This window comes from Cupressus sempervirens, chromosome 9, assembly GCF_028749045.1.
Source record: "Cupressus sempervirens isolate cs-2001-9-10 chromosome 9, ASM2874904v1, whole genome shotgun sequence".
In the NCBI taxonomy this organism is placed as follows: Eukaryota; Viridiplantae; Streptophyta; class Pinopsida; order Cupressales; family Cupressaceae; genus Cupressus; species Cupressus sempervirens.
Genome location: NC_143126.1, coordinates 439,122,021 through 439,144,102, shown reverse-complemented (window position 1 = coordinate 439,144,102; position 22,082 = coordinate 439,122,021). Strand labels below are relative to the sequence as shown.

The following is a 22,082-nucleotide window of genomic DNA, read 5'->3' as shown; positions in this document are numbered from 1 at the left end:
ATATTGTCAACATGTTGAATAATAAGAGTACAATAACTTGGAGTATTGAGGGAAACATCCTAGAAATTAAGGACCTTATTAAAAATTTGATAATGTAATTATTACTCATATTTTTCATAAAGGTAACACAGTTGCTGACTAGATAGCGAATAAGGCAATTTACAAGGAAGCCAAGTTGACATGGTAGGATTACCTCAGCAAGGAGTGTGAGCTAACAAAAATTGTTAATTATGATATGATAAATGCTACTGAAGGAAAGATTACAAAAGATTGAGAAATTAATTATGAAAAGAGATGGTTTATGGTGGATTATTTGTGTATCCCAAGGAGGTACTATGGTACCATTATGGAAAGTATTTGGCACATTTTCAGGGTTAAAAGTTTTTTGGAGATGAAATATATTTTATTCTCTATTTTTGTTATCATTTCTCATATTGGTTTCAGGCGTAGAGACGACTACGAGATGGGTGGAGAACCAAGGAAACAAGAGACGATGACTTGCAAGGAATGGAAGGTGAATTCGGTTGTGTGGGACATTCTCCAAAAAGGGAAAGTTACAGCTTATATTGAGAGGCTTCATGGCTTCAAACCCCATGTAATGAAGTATTTTTTTATGAACTGGATTGAAGATAGAGTTACGATCCATGGGGTTACTGTGAAATTGTCTCAGGATTTTTTAGCCGAGATTATCAAACTTCTTATGGAGGGCCTAAAATTTAGTAAGGAGGCCACATTTTGCATGCTGCCTTCAAGAAATTCTTGAAAAGTGATGAAGAGGATAAATGAATTGAGAAGAGTGGCACTTTCTATGACCTAAGCTAGATTAAGGTTATATGGAGGGATGTTTTATCCTAGATTCATGAGTATTTCATCCTGGATGGGAGATCTAAGAGGGTACACAAATTTCACTTTGTGTTTTTAAATCATTTTTAGTACAAAGATAGGCTTTCTTTCCTATTTTATTTAAAGTTTTCTTTTCTTTAGAGTCTCCAAGCCCATAGGAAAAAGGAGTCTAGACCAGTACTCCATGAGGGGTTAATCTTACTGATTAAAAATTACTATAAAAACAAAGTTGTTAGACCCTCTCCCATTGTGGAAAAGAAGCCTAAATCACTTGGAAATGATCCTCATGCTAAGAAAATGGTTAATATGAGGAGGGATTTAGTGATAGTAAGAATGCCAAGAAGAGTAACAAAACAGAGGAAAAAAAGAAAAATGTGGAGGAAGTTATATTAGAGTCTGATAGTATTGTTGAAGATGATTATAAAACATAAATGGGGGACCTTAGTTCTAATTTGGATGGCTACTCTAGTAGCAGAGGTATTTCAACTGGTAAGGATAATTTAGATAGTAGTAAAGAAAGGAAAACTAAGTTAAATAATGAATCTGAAGCCTCGAGGCATAATGAGGGGAACCAAAGTGTTAACCCTACACCCATAAAAAGGGAGTCTACTAAGGTTAAAATGGACATGGAAATTGAAAACAACGATGATGGTAAATCCATTATCATGAAAGAGATTAGCATGAGTAAGGAGAATAAAGAAGAGCCTTTGGAGCAACAAGGCTTAAACACCAAGAACCAAGTCAACATCAAGGAAAATTAGGAAATGACCAATGATTATGGGAATAAATTTGTTGATGGGCTTGGATGACTCTCATCAAGTGAACTTGTTTTTCCTTCATAGAGCCAAGCTTAAAGTTGATGTGTCTCTTCAAGGAGACTTGTGGCTCTATAATGAGATTATGGTGTTGAAGAAAAAAGTTGGTGACATGCAGAAAGAGTTAGATCATGAAAGAACTTTGAGAGCCCATCTAGAAAGCCAAGCTAGTAATATTCCTAAGAAATTGAAGGAGTATGAACTAGAACTCTAAAAATTGATCAAGGATAGTGGGTAGAAGATGGAGCTTGTTACTTCCAACTTATGTGCTACAATGACCAGTTTAGGAAAGAAAAGTAATGAGGAGATTATGTCTCCAAATACAGTTGGGGCTAAGAGTCTAAGCAGTCCAAGAAAGAGAACAAGGAAAAGTATGAAGAAAAAATTTGTTGAGGTTCCTAAGGCTTTTGGGGCTACTACAGAAGACATCATTTAGAGCACTGCAAAGGCAGGCAAGGAGTTAGCGAAGATCATCAAAGAGCTTCTTTAGCTGCTAATTAAGTTTACTGGAGAGCTGGTTTCCAATCCGTGTTGGTTTGTTGGTTCTTTTTTTTTTTGTTCTTTTTTCAGCTTTTTGTTTTAAACTCTAGGTTTTTGTTCTTTTTAAACCTATTTGTGCTTCTGGTTGTTTACTCTAGTGGTTTCAAGTTCCTATAAAACCTGGTTTTTCTTATGTTTTGTGATAAACTTTAGGTTTCAGGTCCTTGTAAAACCTAGTGTTTTTTATTAAGTAAAATAGGTTTTGAAGGGTGCCTGAAACCCTGTACAAGTCTAAAGATTTTCAATAAGTACAGAAGCCAAAGTACAACAGACAAACGAGAAATTGGTCACCCCCCAAACAAAGGGTTAACCAATGCGACGGAAAAGCCTATCACCAGCCAAAAATAAAGACCCAACAAGAGGGCAAAAAACCAAGTTGAGAGCTAGATACTACAATGGAGCTCACGATTTTCCCTTTGATTTAGAGCCTCCCTTGCATGATCGGAGGTTCATTTCTAAAGGAGGAGTCAATGGCTTAGTTTTCTTTCTTTTTATTGCAGTCCAACCATCCTCCACCTTAGTTACCTCAGCAATCCAATCCCTAGAAGAAACTGAACAATGGAGCCCAGTGGAATCAGAAGCAACAATAATCTCCCTAGGAGAACCCGTAGCCATCTGGCCCCCAACAGGACCAGGAGGAACATCTGATACAGGGGCAGGGGTAGGAGAGGGAACAAGGTCTTGGCCCTCGACAAAACTAGGAGGAGCATCCGAAATAGGGGCAGGGGCAAGAGAAGGAATAGGGTCCTAACCAAGAGTCTGAACTTCCTCCTCAATCATCGACACTAAATTATCAACTATAGGAGAATCATCCACTGGATCTAGAGGCACATCCATGGACTTAACCATTGTATAGTGCTTAGAAGAGGCCCCTGACCACCAGGAAGGTCGTCGCCTTGATTTAGTCTTCACAACAGCACAGTGGGCAACAATGTGACCTGTCTTATGACATTTTCTACAATGAAAAGGGATACGTTTGTAATCCAATAGTTGGGTCCAAGAGCCCCTCACGGATTCTAGACAAACCTTCTCTAGAAGGCCCTTTGAAATATCCATCTCTTCCAAAATTCGTGCACACATCGAATAGAGAATATCCAAAGTGTCTGAGTTCACATATAAAAAATCATCGATAGCATCCTCAATAGCTTTGTAAATAGAATCTAGCCAGAGATGCATCAAGATATTCGAGATCCAGACCCAAATAGGAACCTTGTTAAAGGATTCTGTAAGTGGATCAAAATCCATATGCCGTGGTTTGGCCATAAGTGGATATTTGTCCTGCCATGAAAAATTGTTATTGCACAAAGTAGTCTTCCTGTCTTTAGCAGTTTTAAACTTTACTATGAAAAATCCTTTAGCCATCGGAAAGATGTGGACATCATGATCTAAAATTGATCCATTACATTTTAATTTATTGCATAGTAAAAGTTTCAAACTTATTTCCTACATTCACATAATTTTAATATTTTTTGGGTCTAAAATTAAGTGTCAAGTGAAAACACATTTGTCATCTTTAGTGGTGTATCTGAATAATAATAAGATTTTGGTTTGACACATGTATGAATAAGGGAATTTACTATATATGCATTATATTAATTTGTAGTATTGACAAGAATTTAATGTTAGTATCTCAGTGCCTTGGTATGGTGCATAATTATCCATAATTATTATTTAGCAGTATCTCATTGTCACATAAAATAATTGGAGGAGTAGGAATACAAGTAGAAGATGTAGAAACAACTTCAAGGGCATAAAAAAATGCATTGTGCATGATATCTCATCATTTATTATGTTCCTCTACATTATTCAAATAACATAGAAAAGGGATTACTATAGTTCTGGAAGTGATTAATAGTGCAACTCGCATGTTTACATTATCATTAACACATTCACTTTGATCATATTACTATAATAATATTTTGAACATTTTTCTATATATCTATGAAAGCTTGACTGTTGTGAACCTTAACTTGGTGGAGGTTGCAATATTCTTGATCATTATAGGCTCTAAGATGTGGTTTATTAGGATAGAATGAAGTAATTAGAGAGAGTATTAACATTAGCACTCAAAAATATTTGGAGAACACCATCCAAATAATTTTTAAGCTTAGTAAAATTATTAGAAGTGGTTCACTTAAATGAGAGTAAAGATATAGTAACTTGATATATATTTTATTTTTCACTGCCCTTTGAATTTATTTATTTTGGAAACCAAAAGTCCTCATCTTTAAAAGATATAAACCAACTAAGGGACACATAATCCTTTTATCACCAAAATTTATCCCTAAGAAATTTGATTTGACACCTGTCACCGTCGAATCAGTTTTAAAGTTTCCCACACAATTTTTGAAATTACATTGATATTAATTTTCATGTTTCCATAAACATATTTAAGAATACGGTTGTAGAATCATCAAGGCATTTAATAGAATGTAAAGATAATGAAAAAAAATTTCGATAGTATAGTCATTTAGCATTTGTGGGGACAATTTAGTTAAGATGACATCATCTTAAGTGAAGTGATTGTGTGCTATTGAAAATCATGGTTAAGGAATGCTTTAGTCTCCTTTTCTATTATACAATTAAAATTAATAAGCATCAATGTATACATGCAACATAAATTGCACCAATGTCTAAAGCTAAAGGTGTGAAATGTGGATGATTTTGTGCAATAGAATCATTTTTATTATCATTTACTTATATGTAGAATTGTTGATTATTATACTAGCATATTTGAAGTGGTAGTTGGAACAAGAGTAGCATTGGGACCATGTGAAAATGCATTGGGATCTTGTATCCCCCAGTCCTTTTTTGTGAATTGTAACTTAGTATATTATTTATTAATAGAAAAGGACTATTCATCAAAAAAAATGCATAATAAATGAATGTGAATGCGTACCAAGAAGTTTTGGTCTTGCTATGTGAGTGGAGGATTAAATAGTAATGGTTACATAAATGATAAGGTTAGATTTGCTTGAATGATTGAGGGGATGAAAGGATTAGTCAAGGTAATGGAAAGTGTGACCATAGCATAAGACATTTTGGGGAAGAAAGTCAATGTGTAATGAATTATGAATAATGGAGGTAGGAAGAAGTCTAGTGATAATAGTGTTAGAGGCTATGTAAGAAGTAGAGTTAGGGTTGGAAAAGGAGGACAATTGGGAAACATTGATCTGAGACCTTCAAAATTTAATACAACAAGGACATTCCACTAATATATATTAAAGATATTTGAAATTTGATCATTTCTATTGGAGTGGATGACCATACTAGGGTTTAAGCAAGCAATCCTAAATGAAAGATTAAGATAAAAAATAGCCCATAGCATAAACCATAATATGGAATATGCAATCAATCTCAATTTCAAGATATAAGAGAATGAATTATATATCAGATCGAGAATCAAACACAAGGATAGGTAAGGTGGGTGAAGGATATAATATATAAACAAACATCAAAATATAAAATGATGATTATAAAGGAAAAAAAGGTATGAATTGTGGGATTAAGATGTCTCAATCTTAGAGTCTAAACATTGATAAAAATTTCTATTTATTTTCATTATTAATTTCCCAAGTGTCAACTTACTATGTTGTCATATCACTTTGTGGAAACCATTTGTGAGTTGACTTCCTACATGAATGGTGAAGAGCATGAGTTTATGTCACTTGTCACATAGGTGCTCATTTTGAGAAAGGGATTTAAAAAATTCCTATGAGATACACTTTGGTGATCCTAGTTTTTTGAGTTAACAATGGAAGGTTTGGAAATGTGTTATCAGGACTAAAGAGTCATGAGGAATAAATGTTAAGAAAATGATATTTATGGTTGATTTTTGTTCAGAATGTATCAATGTGTGTGGGATTTTCCTAAATACGACTTTGGAAGTTTATATATAATGGGTGTAGTGCATATTGGAGTATGAGAACTATGAAAGAGATAAGTGAGAGTGGTTTGGAAATTGTAGTGCACAATGTGTCATGGATATGAAAAATTGCTATTTTGAACACCACTTGACTACCTAGGAATGAGAGTTTTTTTAACAAACTATGGGAGCTTGACTCTCATATGTGAGCTCTATAAATATGTAGCACTATTAGAATTGTTCTTGCATTATCTATTGTTGTATCTAGTTCCAAAGAGTGTTGACTTTTAAAATTGTATTGTAACATTCATTTGTGTAATACAATTTAGCTCTTTAGTTTAGAGTAGTTTTTTTCTCATAATGGATGTCCTATGAAAATCTAACATAATGGCTTTATTTACTTAATTATTAATTTTAAATGTGAATCTAATATATAATTGTTTAAGGTCTTGTAAGAACTTTTTGCATTTACTCTCCTATTTGATTAGCGTTGAAATAATTATTCTACACTTAGCTTCCTTTTAATTGATATTAAAGTAACAAAATATTTTTTTCTTTTTGGTAGAAAGGAATTTTTTGGAGTTGTGAAGAACAAGCATGTTCAATAGGATGGAGATGGAGAAGTTCGAAGATAATATTTTTGAGTTTAAGAAACTCAAAATGGAAGATATGCTCATGGATGGAGATCTATTGGTTGTAGTTTCTTCAAAAAAACCTCAAGCTACACCACAAGATGATTGGGATGTGATGGATGAGAAAGCCAAGGGTTTGAGAAGAATTTGAAGATTTGGTTCCACTAAATTGTTGGCATATTGTTGAAATTGTTACAAGATTTCAAGCCAAACCTAAGGAGGTACAAGTTGTTGTTGTTGTTTTTGTTGTTAAGAGGATATTCAAATATTTAAAGAGTATAGTTGACTGTGGATTGTGGTATGGTAAAGATGAAGATTTTACTCTAAATGCTTACACTGCAAAAAAATGTGGATGAAAGGAAAAGTACTAGTGGTGTTGCATTCTTTTTGGAAAAGAGGTTAGTTTCATGGTTAAGTATGAAACAAAATTGTATATCTCAATCTACTACTAAAGTTGAATATTTTGTTGTTGTTATTAATTGTACACAAGTTGTTTGGATGAAGAAAATGTTCAAAGATATCAAAGTGAGTATTAATGATCCTATTATTATTCATTGTGAAATCTCAGTGTTATTAATATTTCAAAGAATCTTGTGTTGCATTCAAAGACAAAGAATATATCTATCATCATTTCTTGAGGGATAAGTTAAATGAGAAGGAAGTGAGATTGACAGCTTTGGCTACTAAAAAGAATATTGTAGGTATTTTCATGAAGTCCTTACCTAAAGATTCATTTGAATATCTCAGAAGTATGCTTAGTAATGAAGGGTGCTCCCCTTAATACAACACAAAACAATAGAAACAAATTACAACACAAATTACAAAATATGGATTTCTTATTATCGCTGTAAAAGAAGAATTACGTAATTACATTATGCAAACCCACATGGGCGCCTTCCTTACAATAATCTACAAGATCGAGCTAGGACTATCACCCCATAACTACCCTAGACAACCTATCAACCTTCCTTATATAGGCACTTTTAACTACCTGAGAAGGTTCTAGACACTAAGCCCTAACCGTTGAGGCCAACCAACCTCATATTATATTATTTAATTACACTTTATTACATAAGATCGACTCAAGACAATTTATAAATTATATTTTTAGATGGGTTCACTTTAGGAGACCATAACTAGCAAATCATTGACCCAATGGGCTATTATAAACCCATTTTGGAATCCTTGACTAGTGATCTACAACAAATTAAGGTGCAAGCATCCTTTGGTTAAGGTTTTGCCTCATTTCGGAGTCATTTAGGCCTTCATTGCTAGACTTGAAGTTTGGACAGCCAAAATTCATACCAAAAATCTACAAAAATTGCACTAATACATATGATAGGACAATATAAAAACTCATCCAACAGGTTGATATGTTAAAGATGAACCTCCATATATGAGATTAGAAAAAGCTGAGCTCATAATACCAACTTACTAAAACTAGCAAACTTCCACAAATAGTAACTCTGTACAAGAATAATCCTTATTAAAAAACACAAAAATTGGAAACTGAAAATAGAAATATTTTTGGGTGTTGCAAGATTGTCCTTACACCCAAGATGCTCCTGCATCACTTAAGATGATAGCCCCTTCTGATCAAAGCTAGTTGATGCATGGAATTGCATCAATTTGGCGATTTCAATAGAATTACCCTTATTCTAGATTGGTTATTTTTTGGAGGGTACTACTCAGGAGCAATTAGTCTCGTGAGGTATGATTTTTAATTTTCTAAGCTTTTATAGTTGATTTGATTTCTTTGACTTATTGCATACATGTGCCTTTGTTAGTGATGTTAAAAGGAGAGAGATATCTATGTGAAAAACATGATGATTAGGGAGAGATAGTGTTATGAGAGAATTATCTATGATAGAGTTTGTAGGGAGATGATTTGTTAGAGAAACTCAACAAGCTATATTCTACATTATTGATGAGTTTGAACACATTGTATGTTGCCACCAATGCCAAAGAGAGAGATTGTTGAGATATTGATGGAATTGTTGCAGGAGATTGCATTATATGTGTTGGCTTTAATTTATTCATTTTTCAATAAAGAGATTGAATCAACACAACTTTTGTATTACATATCAAATCATGCATAGTTACAAATGGGTGCCCAAATGTATTTTGATAATTATTGGTAAACCATAGAGGTTGATACTGTGATTTGAGTAAGGTATAGTTATTGGTTAGTGATTGGTTATTATGTCTTTTTTGTTATTTTTTTTATGACAATATTGTAGTATTTGGATCGGTCATGCAATATTTTATATTGCTAACCTAGTGGTATGCTTAGGACTTGGATATGTGTCCTCAACTAGGGTGGCCCATTATTTTTGTTCCTAATATGGTTAAGATGTATAAGGTTCACACTTTTGCAAATGTTGTGATATATTGAAAGCAAAAAGTTCATATAAGAGTGGATTGGTTGACCAAAATGTAAAAGTAATTAAACTTTTAGACTTAATATAGGATAATCCATAGACTAGCTTAATTATTGATTATTCTCAAGTTAATGTAATTTTTAATCAAATTTTAATGTACACAAATATTTATGAAAATAATAGAGGCACTTGAGTTCTCTAACTTTAATATAATTTTTATTTTATTTTTACAAAAGCAAATATGAAAATAATAAGAATAAATTTCAGAATGCATTCCTTTATATTATTCTAGATTTAGGCCTACCTTTGATAAGGTTATATACAAAGCCAGAATATGCAAGAAATGTATTTTGTTTACAAATGAATGCGACATACACACAACATCATATTGTAAAAGTGCATGTCTGGTTGATTCAAAATGGCTAGTAAAATAGAAAGCGTTGGGTAAAATGGAATTTCACTTTTAGAAATTCAAAAGCTAAGTTTGACCTCACCCACAAAAACCTCCTTGAAAGAGTTGAATAAAATGGATTTCAGTTTTGAATTCACAAACTAAGTTTGACCTCACCCACAAAAACCTTCTTGAATGATAGACTGAGAAAAATTTGCACATATAACAAAAGTAAACTATCTATATTAATATGAATACAATTATAATATGAATGGTCTAGAAAAACAAAAAATAGTCTATATGGTTCATATGGTGATTCAACGACTCCCAAACAAGATCAAACCAAAATGTGCACTGAGCAAACCAAAATGGTCTGCATCTAACGTACATCTAAATTGTGGCAAGACCATTATGCAAACAAAATGGTCTGCATCTCACATACATCTAAATTGTGGCAAGATCATTATCCAGTTTGCATATTTTTTCACAGAAATATCAGCTAGGTAGATATGTGAAACTAGAATACAATGCTTAAAAGTGTAGCACATACACCAAAGATAACGGCAAATATTAATATGAAACGAACCAGATTCAATCAACAAAGAAAACAAAGTTAAGATTCCTTTTTATATAGGCAAACCCGTGATGTGATCAATTCTATATCTTTTCCATTTTAGTGCAAAACAAAATTATGGTTGCTTATTGTTTGAACGGAAAAACCAGAAGCATGATTGAGATTTAGCTTGGCTTTAATGAACGTATGCCATGCCTAAGCATTTTATGCTATGACAAATAACCAAAATAGCACAAGATTTAAAGGCTGATTCTCTCTCTATACATATATGTGTCTATACACGAGCATGGTCTTGGTTGTGACATGAAGTCAAATCACATCCAAACTCACCATCCAGCTTTCCAAATTTCTTCAAGGGGATTAGCATCTCCGCCTGTTGCAAAACACAGATACGCCCTTTCATTGAAATTGCAGAATTTTGTGCAATTGAAGTAATATGAGCACACATGAGAGGAAAGGAACAAATTACCCGAAAAAAGAAGGAAAGATTTATTGCACCTAACAGGATGGAGGTAGGCATGGTTCTTCCATTGCACGTATGCTGTGGGAACCTTTGTAAGCACTGATCCTAACCAGTAGAACATCCAAACACTGACTTGCATCAACAATAGTATCTATCCACCCATGGAGGTTGTAGTTGTACATTATGAGGTATTAAAACTGGCAAGAAGTTCCTAGTCTTGACATCAGGCAGAAATTTCTTGCTTTCCGGTTCGCAAAAGCCTCAGGCAGTAGCCGCTGAAAGCATTCCATGAATATGCTCCACTCCTCTTCTCCCATCTCATTCAAATTTAAACCAACCACTTTCCCTACACTCCGTTCTAGAGTTGTCCGAGCTAATTTTGGGGAGCTTACTAACCTCGAGCTAGGCTCACTTCGTGCTTCAGCATTCCTGTGCATCCACCTTTTACCACTACTGTTGCTCCCATAATTTCTTCTGCCACTTAGAAAAACTGTTTTAGGGTCAACAACAGAAGCTTCTTGATTTTTAGGGGTCGTTGCTGATTCTTCATCAAGATCAAAAGTTACCTCTTCTGTAATATCTGAATTTGCACTAGATCCTTCCTTAGGATTGCAGTAAACAAAACTTTGAGTAGATTCACTTGGCTTAAATAAATCTGAGGAAGTTTCGTGCTGCCGAGTAATGGAAGACTGAGGAAAACTAGAGCATCCTCCTTTTGACATGGATGACAATTCAATCTGTTGCCCTTCTTGATCCCTATGTAATTGGAGAGTAAATTCATCTGCAATACTTTTAACCAGAGCGCGAGAAGATCGAATTAGTGAGAGTTCATGATCTGCATCCAACTTGGCTAGAATGCAAATACTTTCAAGCTCACTTAGTTCATCAGCCATTGTACCAATTTCTCTGGTCATCATGCTTCCGATCTCGGCAAGTGATAAACCAGCTACAGCTGCTTTTTGCAGAAAGGTAGTAGTAATCATTAAGACCTTCAAGCAAGATTCCCTCAGCATGGGTAATTCTTTGCGTAGCAACTCAGCATCACTTGCAGCATTCAGGTTTTTGATATACTCTAACTCCTCCTCTGAGAAGGGCAAGGCAGCCTGTGGCCAATGAAGCCATTCAAAATAAGGATCATCAATTGCTTCTGGTAAACAAAGTCCATGGTCAATCGGTATCAACTCCAGTGCATCGTAGACATGCAAATCAAACAGTGTCCAACTATTACACTTTTCCTGAAGTAGCTTTCTTACAAGAATATTTCCTGCATGTCTGTCTGTGTTCAAAATTCTCACATCAAGAATACCTATTCTGTGCACAGCTCCTACGGGAAACTGAGATGTACCATGTTCACTTGCATCATATTCATGGGGTACAAATCTCTGAAGGGATCCAATCTTTACAAAGGGCTCTGAGTTACATGGCAATACATTAGTGTTCACATTGAAATTCGAATGGGTAGCTTTAACGAGAGCTGTAGGAGGTACTTTTGCAAAGTGGTCATGATCCAGTAAATATGCAGCCACCTCTCTGATGCCAGTCTCTCCAATTCTTATGGACCTCTTAAGACCTGGCTGTCCTAGTGTCTTCCCCACAAAACCGTTGGGATTATTAGGAGCAAACGGTTCTTCATCCGTAGGTTTAACTATAGCAATTTTTTCCCTTGAAGCATTTTGGATAAAATATGCTCCTCCTAAACCACCACCAGCGGGAATTGGTTCAACACCATTATCCAAAGCTTTCACACATTGTCTAACTAATTCTCTGACTTTAGGGCATCCATGAGATCCACCTATAATCTCCAGAGGCTTGTTACGGCCCTTCAACTTTATCTTGCCTACCACAGGTGAAATACAGGGGGTTGATGAGGTTCTGTACAGTCCTCTTGTTAGCAAAATAGGAGAATCATTTCTTACTTCGTTGAAATCATGTTCTAGCACCACATCTCCAAATGTAAGGGCACTCTGCTCTGTTGGCAGACATAGTGCTACCTGAAGCTTCTTTTTTATTGTCTGAACCCTGTCATCCCTGTCCACCTCTATACCCAAGACATTACCAATATCTGTTTGCACAAAAAGTCGACGGAGGCCCATTTCTCTTCTGTACATACTAGGTAGCCCACTAGGAACTCTATCAGGCAATGGAGCTGGTGCTTGAAGGCGCACCGGACTAGAACTGGAAGACATTATTGGAAATTATTAATTACTAATTGGAGAACAACCAGATGAATAAGTCGGCAACTGGTTATTGCTCAACTCTCAGCAACAAGAATCACCCAAGGCTGGAAAGTCACTAAAGACTTATAAACCCTTCCAACCAAGGGCATACAATCATCTGGCTATGTCATCAACGAGAAGAGTTGAAACAAAACGCCACTCCTAAATCCAGGTAGCCAAAGTCCTTGGTTAATTTCCCTGTTAACTCTGATAAAAGATGGCAGAAAGACTGAAGAGGTAAATCATATAAGCTATGCAAGTATTGACCATAGCCTAGATCTTCTTAATATTAGAAAACAAGATCTGCAAAACAGTAAAGCAACAGTACTTGGAATATGTGTACCCTTCAAGGGCCATGGAACTTGACGAGTCCAAGGAGTACAAAAGGAATCAAATTACTGCAATACTCTTGCCCTGGAGTGTAAGTTCTTCCAAGGAAGCACCCAACCAAACTAACAAAGGGCAAGATGAGAAGAAACTGTTAGTTTCTTCCTTTAATTGCCCCAGGAAAATGCTCTACTGAAAATAGCGCACAAGACTTCAGCATCTGCATTTCCAGAAAACAAAAAAGAATTAAACCTTCTTCTCTTCCATGAAATAAAGTAAGAAAACAGAACCAAGGCAAGGCAAAGATTTAGTGTTCCAATGGTTCGGATCTTCAAAACATTTCATATGCTTCTCTTTTCTACAAGAAAGGAAAATAAACTAAGTTGATCTAAACTCTCATTTCAGTTATTTTTTCTGGAGAAAACAACTTCATTCTCTTTAATTCCGTCGAAAAATAAGGAAAGCAGAAACAAAAAAATTGTAAAGCTTTCTCATTTCATTTTTTAAACACAAATACCTTAAATTTTCTTGATTTCTGATAGAAAGGCAAAATAACTTATATTGAAATTTGCCTTTGCACTTGCCGAAACCCCTTAAATTTTCCTCATTTCAATAAAAGAATAGGAGAAAAACTACACTAATATCAAGCTATCTTTTAACTAAAAACTACCAATATCCATTGGAATATTGTTTCTAAATGCGAAATAGATCAAAATTCCGAGCTCAAACTTGTGAAGCTTTCAATCCAAAAGTAAGAGTATGTATATGAGGCAGTGCCTTTGAAATATGTACAACTGAAAATTAGAATGTATAGATTGATGTTACAGCATATAAGAAACCATCTGAAAATCAATTCATCTTAGAAAAGGTGGATCTAGAGGTCACACTAAATTATAAAAAAGTTCTATTGTGTAAGAATGCTGGACTGCATACATTTGATTTTCTATTTTAATATCTTTGATCATTGGATCAGTTTAGGAACGTGACAGCCCCTGTCCACCGCATGTCTTGTAACATTGGAGCAGATTTTTACTAACTGGTTACAAAATGTGTGTGGTCTGGACATTTTGAAACTTGGTTAATCAATACAAAACATTAAGAATCAGAAAAAACAGAAGCCATTTTCAGAGCCTGCTTAACCAATAGATTATAGAATACACATTAAACATTAAAGCAGAGACCGATAGTTAATAATTAGCAAAATTAACAACATTAAAAACTGAAGCAGGAACGACTTTATGTGGTAGAAAATATTATAAGCTTCACAATGCAAGTTTTTTTGTTTAAACTTAAAATATGAATAAGAAATGCAAAAAAATTAAGCAATACCGACTCCTCAAACTCTTCTAAAAGACTCAAAGTAAACAAAAAGAATTATAACGTTTACCCTCCACTGAAAGGACCAGTACTCCATAAGAGCTATCAGAGGATTCGTGATTTTCTTTATGATATATATTTCTTTAATGAAAAGGTATAGGTTGCTAACATTCTTTTAAGCCATAGTACACTTACCAATTTCTCTTGTGCAAGACGTAGGAAATTGTATTTCCAAACAATATTATTATTCACAGATTTAAAATTTGAACATTTTCTCTTTACTTTCAAGAGTTAAAGTGTGCTTTTTGAAATCTGATGACGATCCAATGTCTAAAAGAATAAATCCAAAGTTTCAGCTCTCTTTGGAAGATTTACGATTGTCTACTAGTAATTTAACCCTAGGCTTAGATTTCATCCGATTTCCATCTCTTCTGCTAGTGTTCCAATAAATTCCAACACCTGACCAAATTGAATCCAGCAGCATCCAATAAAAGCCCCGGTTATTTAATACACGGCTTTATAAATTGGAGGCCACTAATTGAAGCGACTACTCAAATAGCTTACAATACCCTACAAAATTTTTTTAATAGACCTGAAAAGTAAAAACCATAGAGAAATCATATACACCGTATTGTCTTAAATTTTAATACATAACTACATGACTCACCATTACTAATTTGCACTTTGCCCTTGACATTGTAAACATCCAATGGGAAAGCTTAAGCAGTAAAAATATTAGGTAGATGAAAAACATCAGTTCTCGTTAGGTGCAAAGATCTGAAACCTTAAGCGATGAAGACGGGCAAGAATTCAAGACGAATTTTGCAGTTTTTACTTAGGAAGTCAGAGGCAACAAAGATGTTTATCCTCCCAATAAGACGAAAATAAAAGCTCCAAATCTCATGTAAGATGCTACAGAGATGTTTATCGTTTCAATAACAAAAAACAACTTCAGAGTTAATGTCATCTAAGTGGCCTATGTTGCTACCTCTCTTCCAAAGGCAAAACCCCGACGTTTTGAACTTTAACGGATGATTCTTAAATAGAACTCTTATTAAAAAGCATTCATCTCAATAGGTATTGATAACTCTTCTGTTAAAGAATCAAAGATTGTTACACAATTCTGACCTCATCTTTTATATCATTTAAAAAAATTAAATCTAAATGGCCAAAATAATCATAAACATTTTATTGTTTGCTAGGTCTGCATCTACTATCTTATATTCTTTTTGCTCTCTTGTATTTCGATGAATGATGTTGATTCCAGAAGTTGAAATTGCAATAAACATTGTATTACCCTCCTCAACTGTAATCAATTGATTGAACTCTAACCATAAAACAAAAAACCATTGATAATCCTTAATGTAATTTATTCACAAAAAAATTAAAAATCTTAATGATCACCGTCCAATTGTAATCAATCAATTAATCTATAACCACAAAATAAAATATCAGAACTTAAAGTGGTACCTCTTCTGCTGATACCTCTTCAATTTAGAATCAAAGATTGAGGACTCAAACCTGACCTCATCTTTATATTATTTATCTAAAAAAATCTTCAATCTTGATTATTTCACAGACATTCCATCACCCTCTTCAACTATAATCAATCAATCGAACTACAACACTCATATACATCACATTCAATACAGACATTACTTAAACACAACAGAGATCGCAGGATTAAAAAATCAGAAATGAAGAAGAAATCAACGCCGTAAGGAAAAACAGCGGCTTACCCGTCAGATGCTGATTGGCATGCTAAGAGGGGTTGCACCATCCACCAAGCACCACCGCAATTTCTTCCAAGCCTCCCTTGATAATGAAAGTTCACCTCACCTGAGACAATGACGGGTCGGGAAGACAAACAAACTAAAGGTGAGGAAGAAGAAACGGGCTGGTCCGAGAGACCCCACAATTCAACGGGCGAGAACTGGGAAAAGTTAGAAACCGGCGGCACAAATCCCCATCCCTTTCTATGGAAAATTCATGGCGGAGCAGGGCACAGGAAGGATTGAGAGCGTTGGAAAGAAAGGGAGGTTTGTGCAGCAGGTTTAATATGTATGGAGATTTCAGCGTCACTGCTCCCTCCTCACTTCTTCAAACGTGTCCTACAAGAAAGAAAGGGGGGGAAATTATTTATCAAACAATCGCGGAATTTAGTTTTTTTTGGACCAGTTGGTGAGATGATCAAGAAGCGCCACGTGTACAGGAAAGCCTCCACGTGGCATAGGTGATGTCTTATTACTATTCTCGGACCCCACCTCAAGTTTTTTTGACCAGTTGGTGAGATGATCAAGAAGCGCCACGTGTACAGGAAAGCCTCCACGTGGCAGAGGCGATGTCTTATTGCTATTCTCGGACCCCACCTCAGCATAACTGCACATCGCATTTCTTAACATTATCCAATTTAAATGTGTCCCTGTCGGCCCTGACATATACTCGTGGTCACACGGAAACTTTTTTTTTGGTTTAGTAGTATTGAAGACACATGGAAACTTCTGTTGTTTCCTTTTGCGAAGAAGTTGGTCTCTAGGACTTTGACATGAGTCACTTCTTCAAGGGTTGGTTTGGGTGACGATGTTGGTCTCTACATCTAGGTCTGTGCATTTTCTTTTTGTTTGGTTGGAAGTTTAGAACTTCTTTAATTAAAAGTTTAGGACTTTGGATACCAATTTTATCTTTGGAAATCTTTATTCTTGGATTTATCTTAACGATCAATTTTATTTTGTTGAAAGTTGATGACATAAAAATTTGGTTTTGTTATTCTCTCATGTTAAGTATCCTCTCGTGTAAAGAATGTGTAATCTTGTTCTAGATGATTATGCAAGTTAAAATGCAAAAAATTGTTCGAGTTCAATGGTAATAAATATAAGTTGGATATTCTTCTGTCAAATTCTTTTCTAGGTATTAGATGATTGCTAAATGAACTAGGGATCTCCCTTGAAATACAACTCCAAGAGTCACAAGTAAAATATTATGAGCATTTTCTTATGACATAATGTTCAAGTGGAAAGGTTTAGGTTGGTCTTAAATTCGATTTGAATTTTGAAAGATTGTGGGTTATTTTCTAAAAGTGGATATAGAAACTAGGTCATTTACATCATTATATATTAAAGTAGGAAATGGATGGATATGAATAGTGAGATTTGTAATGCCTTCGCCCAAGAATCCTTGGACAAAAGGATCAATCATAAACTAACATTTTTTTTGTTAAATAAAGCATAAAACCTACTTACATCATACATAATAATCACAAGCGGAAGACTGATCTAACGAGCCAAAGATTCACAAGACAATCATTACATTTCAACATATTCATTATCCCTCTAGATGATTATCATACACTATTCATTTTGTTAACCATGATAGAGTTCATTTTAATGTCCAAGTATAAGTTCCTTGATGATTATTTATACAATTAATTTCAAACTTAAAACATTAAGATAAAGAGATGACATATCAAACTATCCCAAGAAGGATTTGATAGATTATATATTGTGGATTGAGAAGGTGCAACCCCCAAAAGCATGTCTGAAACACTAATTTTTATAGATGAGAACAAATGCCCACTTATTCCCAAACGACAAATGTCATTTACCAAAGTCTTGTACGAGGATTTTCACCTAGCATCTCATACGATGATTTGCAAACTAATATAATTTATTGTACAAGATTTCCCATCTGATTGTCGTAACAACCCTACATGTGTCACGACAAGGCCATGTAGATCACACACCATGGTGTCGTGACCTTGGCACTCTCCCCTGCATCAGGTCAATAGACAAATCACATCATTCACCTGACATAACCATACACCAAGTGGAAAAATCATGCAATGTTTGTATGTCACATGATAGTGTACCTCATATAGAAACCACACATAGGTCACACACCACACAGCAATACCTCTTAATAGTTGATTGACATAGCCAGTGGTATACCTAGCTAGGGTATCTCTCATATGCCTACCAACACACAACAACCAAGCAACCATGCCCCCCCGCTCAACATCAAGTAGGAATAAAATACATATACATATTGTGCACCTAAACATATCTAAGTACATGGCCCATCATTTCCCCAAAGCCTAGCTCGCTACCATCAATAATATGACATCATCACTAACATTGTGTCAAAACACTAGTGGGGTGTGGCATTGTACCTCATACATCATGTCGAAACAAGTGCAATACAAAATACATCTTAGTATGGAGCAAAATCTCCCTCCTCATGCATCACAAAAGTATATATACAAATGCATGAATCAACATTGGTACCACATATGTCCACAGATCCTAACATCAAATACTAATAACAAATATATTCATAGAATCTCACATCAAATACTAATACCATCCTCAAGAAAAATGGGGATAGGGATCACATCTAAACCTTGCAATCAAGTTTATCATAAGGGGTAGCTTTAATTATCTTTTCCTTAAGAAGTGGAAGCTTAAGATTGCTTCACTCCACCATTATGCATTATTACTCTATACTAACCAATCAAGAAAAAGAAGATATGCTACTACCCCTTCACGTATTGTCTTATCAACAACTTGTGGGTTAGCTCTTAGTAGGGTCCACAAATAAAACAAAATGATAGTACAGTTCTCGCATACTCAAATAAAAACATAGCCTCCACGGATACGTACACATATACTCACTGTAACGCCCCGCCAAGGGATCCAAAAGAATTAACCTAAAGTTTCACTAAGTTTGCTAAACATTTTTTTTTTTTTTTTTTTTTTTTAAGTAAGAAAGTATGACATACACATCAAACAAATAGTAGCGGAAGCAATAACATGTAATCATTGACAAACATACATTGCAAGTTACATTTCTTAAAGATCCCAAGACGTTGAGTCACGTTTAAATTTAATTAATTCTAAGTCTAACAACCAACACATACATATAAAAGAATAATTTGAAACTCCAATATCCATAATATACATTTGTTCCGAATGCTCCTTGGCAAATTAATTCGGAATGCTCATTCATCCACTGTACATGTCACAGGGTATGAAAGGCTTAAAAGAATATACATATGTAAAGATCAAGATACAACATCCTCAAATCCATGATACAAAGTACAGTAAAAATATATGAAACTATTCACCATACATGATACATCCATACATCCATAATGATAAAACATCTATCATAACATCTAACCATCCATCATAATAATCCAAGAGCATAGTGAAGGTAAATGCCAATCATGAAATCTCCAGCCACGGTGACCACGGAACGGATCTCAATGGTAAGAGTAAAAGCACTACCACCCGACCGCGTGGAACCTAAATGGTCCACTCCCACCGCGCTGAGGAGATAGTCTCAAGTCCCAAAATAGGATAACAAAACCTATAATCATAAATACTCTCTAAGTCCAGGAAATCCTATAAGTATGCTAACTCAAGGGTTCCTAAAAAGATCGACATCTAAATCCCAGAGGTACCACAAGACACGTAGGAAACCTAATATGCAAGCGGGAAAGTGTCATCGCAAAAGTCATGTAGAAGTTACCCGAGCAATCCCTTAGGAATCCCGGGTCCCTACTGATCCTGCGGCCACTAGTATCCTCTCGTACTGACGAGGCATACTATGGAATGCAAGGTCGTAACCAAGCGTCCTCTCTACCCCATCCTAGTCTGTACTAGCACTCATGGCATGGGAGAGAACATACAATTATCTTGTTAGGTTCATTTTCTCTCATTTAGTGTAAATGTTTTCACTTATTAAAAACGACTTACAATGGGTTTCTCAAGGCAGCCTCTTAGGGCTCCGACCCCCATTGCAAGCCACTTCCCGACTCTACACATAGATAACCTACCCTAGCTCATGAACTCATAAATCAAAGAATCATAATAAAACCATCTTAGTCCTATGCGAGCAACTGAAAATATCATAAAAAGGTAATCCACAAAATATATCAGTTCTTCATGAGCAACAGATAACATCAAATAGTAATCAAGTAATCACGACAGTTCTCTATCAGCAGCTGAAGGCATCAATGATAAGTCACAAAATCCAATGGTTCTCTAATGAGCAACCAGAAAGTAATACAAGTATAACTTGATCGAGACTCAGAAATGGTTAAGTTAGGTATTCTCAAATACATACACCTCAGCTTCACACAAGGAACTGGAAAGCAATAACAAACAGTAAACACAATCATGTCATAGAGCACTTCATCACATTACCATGGTTAGGTTAAGAAAGATCGAGACCAAATCATCAAGACATCACATTCACAACCCCGAGCCTCTGGTAACAACCTGAACTGGTCAACGCTAAACCAACCCCAAAACATTCAAAGTACAAAGTCAACATCAAAGTCTCAGAGATTGGATCTGAAAGTATATTATTTAAGTTAAGGTAAGGTTTGTGATTTAGTTTAATGTCGAATTCAAGTAACAAAGTTTTCACAACTACCCTTTTTCGAATACCCCATTTCTATAATAACTTTCATTAAATCAATATCCAAATTTATAATTTAGTCAAATAACATTCATTAATAATTAACTTAATTAAACTAATTTTAATTAAACTAATCAATATTTATTAGATCTAATTATTTATTTTAATCCCACTACTAATTGTTAATTTATTAATATTTAAACAAAATTATTAATAAATTAAAATCTACAACTATATCTATACAATTAATATTTATTTATTAAATATTTAAAAAGTTTAATATATTATAAAAATTGAATATATTATAATTTTTATTATTTAAAAATTTTTAATTAAATAAAATTCATTTTTTAATAATTAAAAAAAAAATTATATAAAAAAAAAATTTTAAAAACGTAATCCCAAAACGTTTATAGCCCGTCGGCTTTGGCCGCAGGCCTGCGGTCGCAGGGCCTGCGGCGGCAGGTACTCTGTACCTGCCGTCGCAGTACCTGCGACGCAGGTACTGTCGGCCTACGCCGACAGTGGGGGCGGGTACGGGGTAATTCCCTCCCCCCCACTATATTATATTTAAATATATATATATATTATTTTTATTTTTTTATATATATATTTGTTTTTTATATATGATTTTATTTTATTCAATTAACAATAAAATAAGTTTTATTTTAACAAAAATAATTTTGTTTAATCTTTTTTTTAATAAAACCAATTTCTTCCCAAAGGATAATTATGTAAAATATAAATATATATATATATATATATATATATTTATTTTTTATTTATTTATTTATCTAGAACTGTTCAATTTCATTAAAACAAAACTCTTATCAAATTAGATCTTAATTTCTAAATCAAGAAAACAAGGATTCTAATTAATTCATCCAGTCTCCATGGATACATAAATTATTGACGAATAATTAATAGCTTCACAAGATTGAAAGCTCAAAACTTTTATCACAGAGAATACAGATCTTCAAACCCCAGACACGAAGAAGGCAGGAAGGGAAAATTGTAAATTTAATGGATAAAAAACACAAGACCCTACCTGATCCTGATGCTATTATGCAACCTCCAGAAAACTGTATGCGAATTCGCTCCTCTCAATAACCTTCCCCTTCAAGACTTTCTTCGTATCAGCCTTCTGAAATTTGCTTCCAAAAATTGTCTTTCTCCAAAAATTCTCGTCCAAATTCGTATATCACAAAAATGAACCCCCAAAGTTGTGATAAGCAAATTCTCCTCAATTCGGGGCACTAATTGTGCGTTTACCCGAGAAGACTCTTTGCACAACTCAG

At 34.6% G+C, this 22,082-nt stretch overlaps 1 pseudogene across 8 annotated transcripts; it reads right to left on the bottom strand.

Annotated features, from left to right (window-relative positions):
• Positions 1-10,070: 10,070 nt before the first annotated feature.
• On the bottom strand, positions 10,071-16,479 carry LOC149539187 (phosphatidylinositol 4-kinase gamma 6 pseudogene; annotated as a pseudogene). 8 transcript variants are annotated; one of them, XR_016356176.1, is made up of 4 exons: positions 16,104-16,479; positions 13,049-13,267; positions 10,511-12,882; positions 10,071-10,414 (listed from the first exon to the last, which is right to left on the bottom strand). The product of XR_016356176.1 is annotated as a phosphatidylinositol 4-kinase gamma 6 pseudogene, transcript variant X5 (transcript). The 8 variants fall into 8 exon arrangements; XR_016356173.1 differs by having other exon boundaries at positions 10,511-12,927; positions 16,104-16,478; XR_016356179.1 differs by having other exon boundaries at positions 10,540-12,927; positions 16,104-16,478.
• Positions 16,480-22,082: the final 5,603 nt, after the last annotated feature.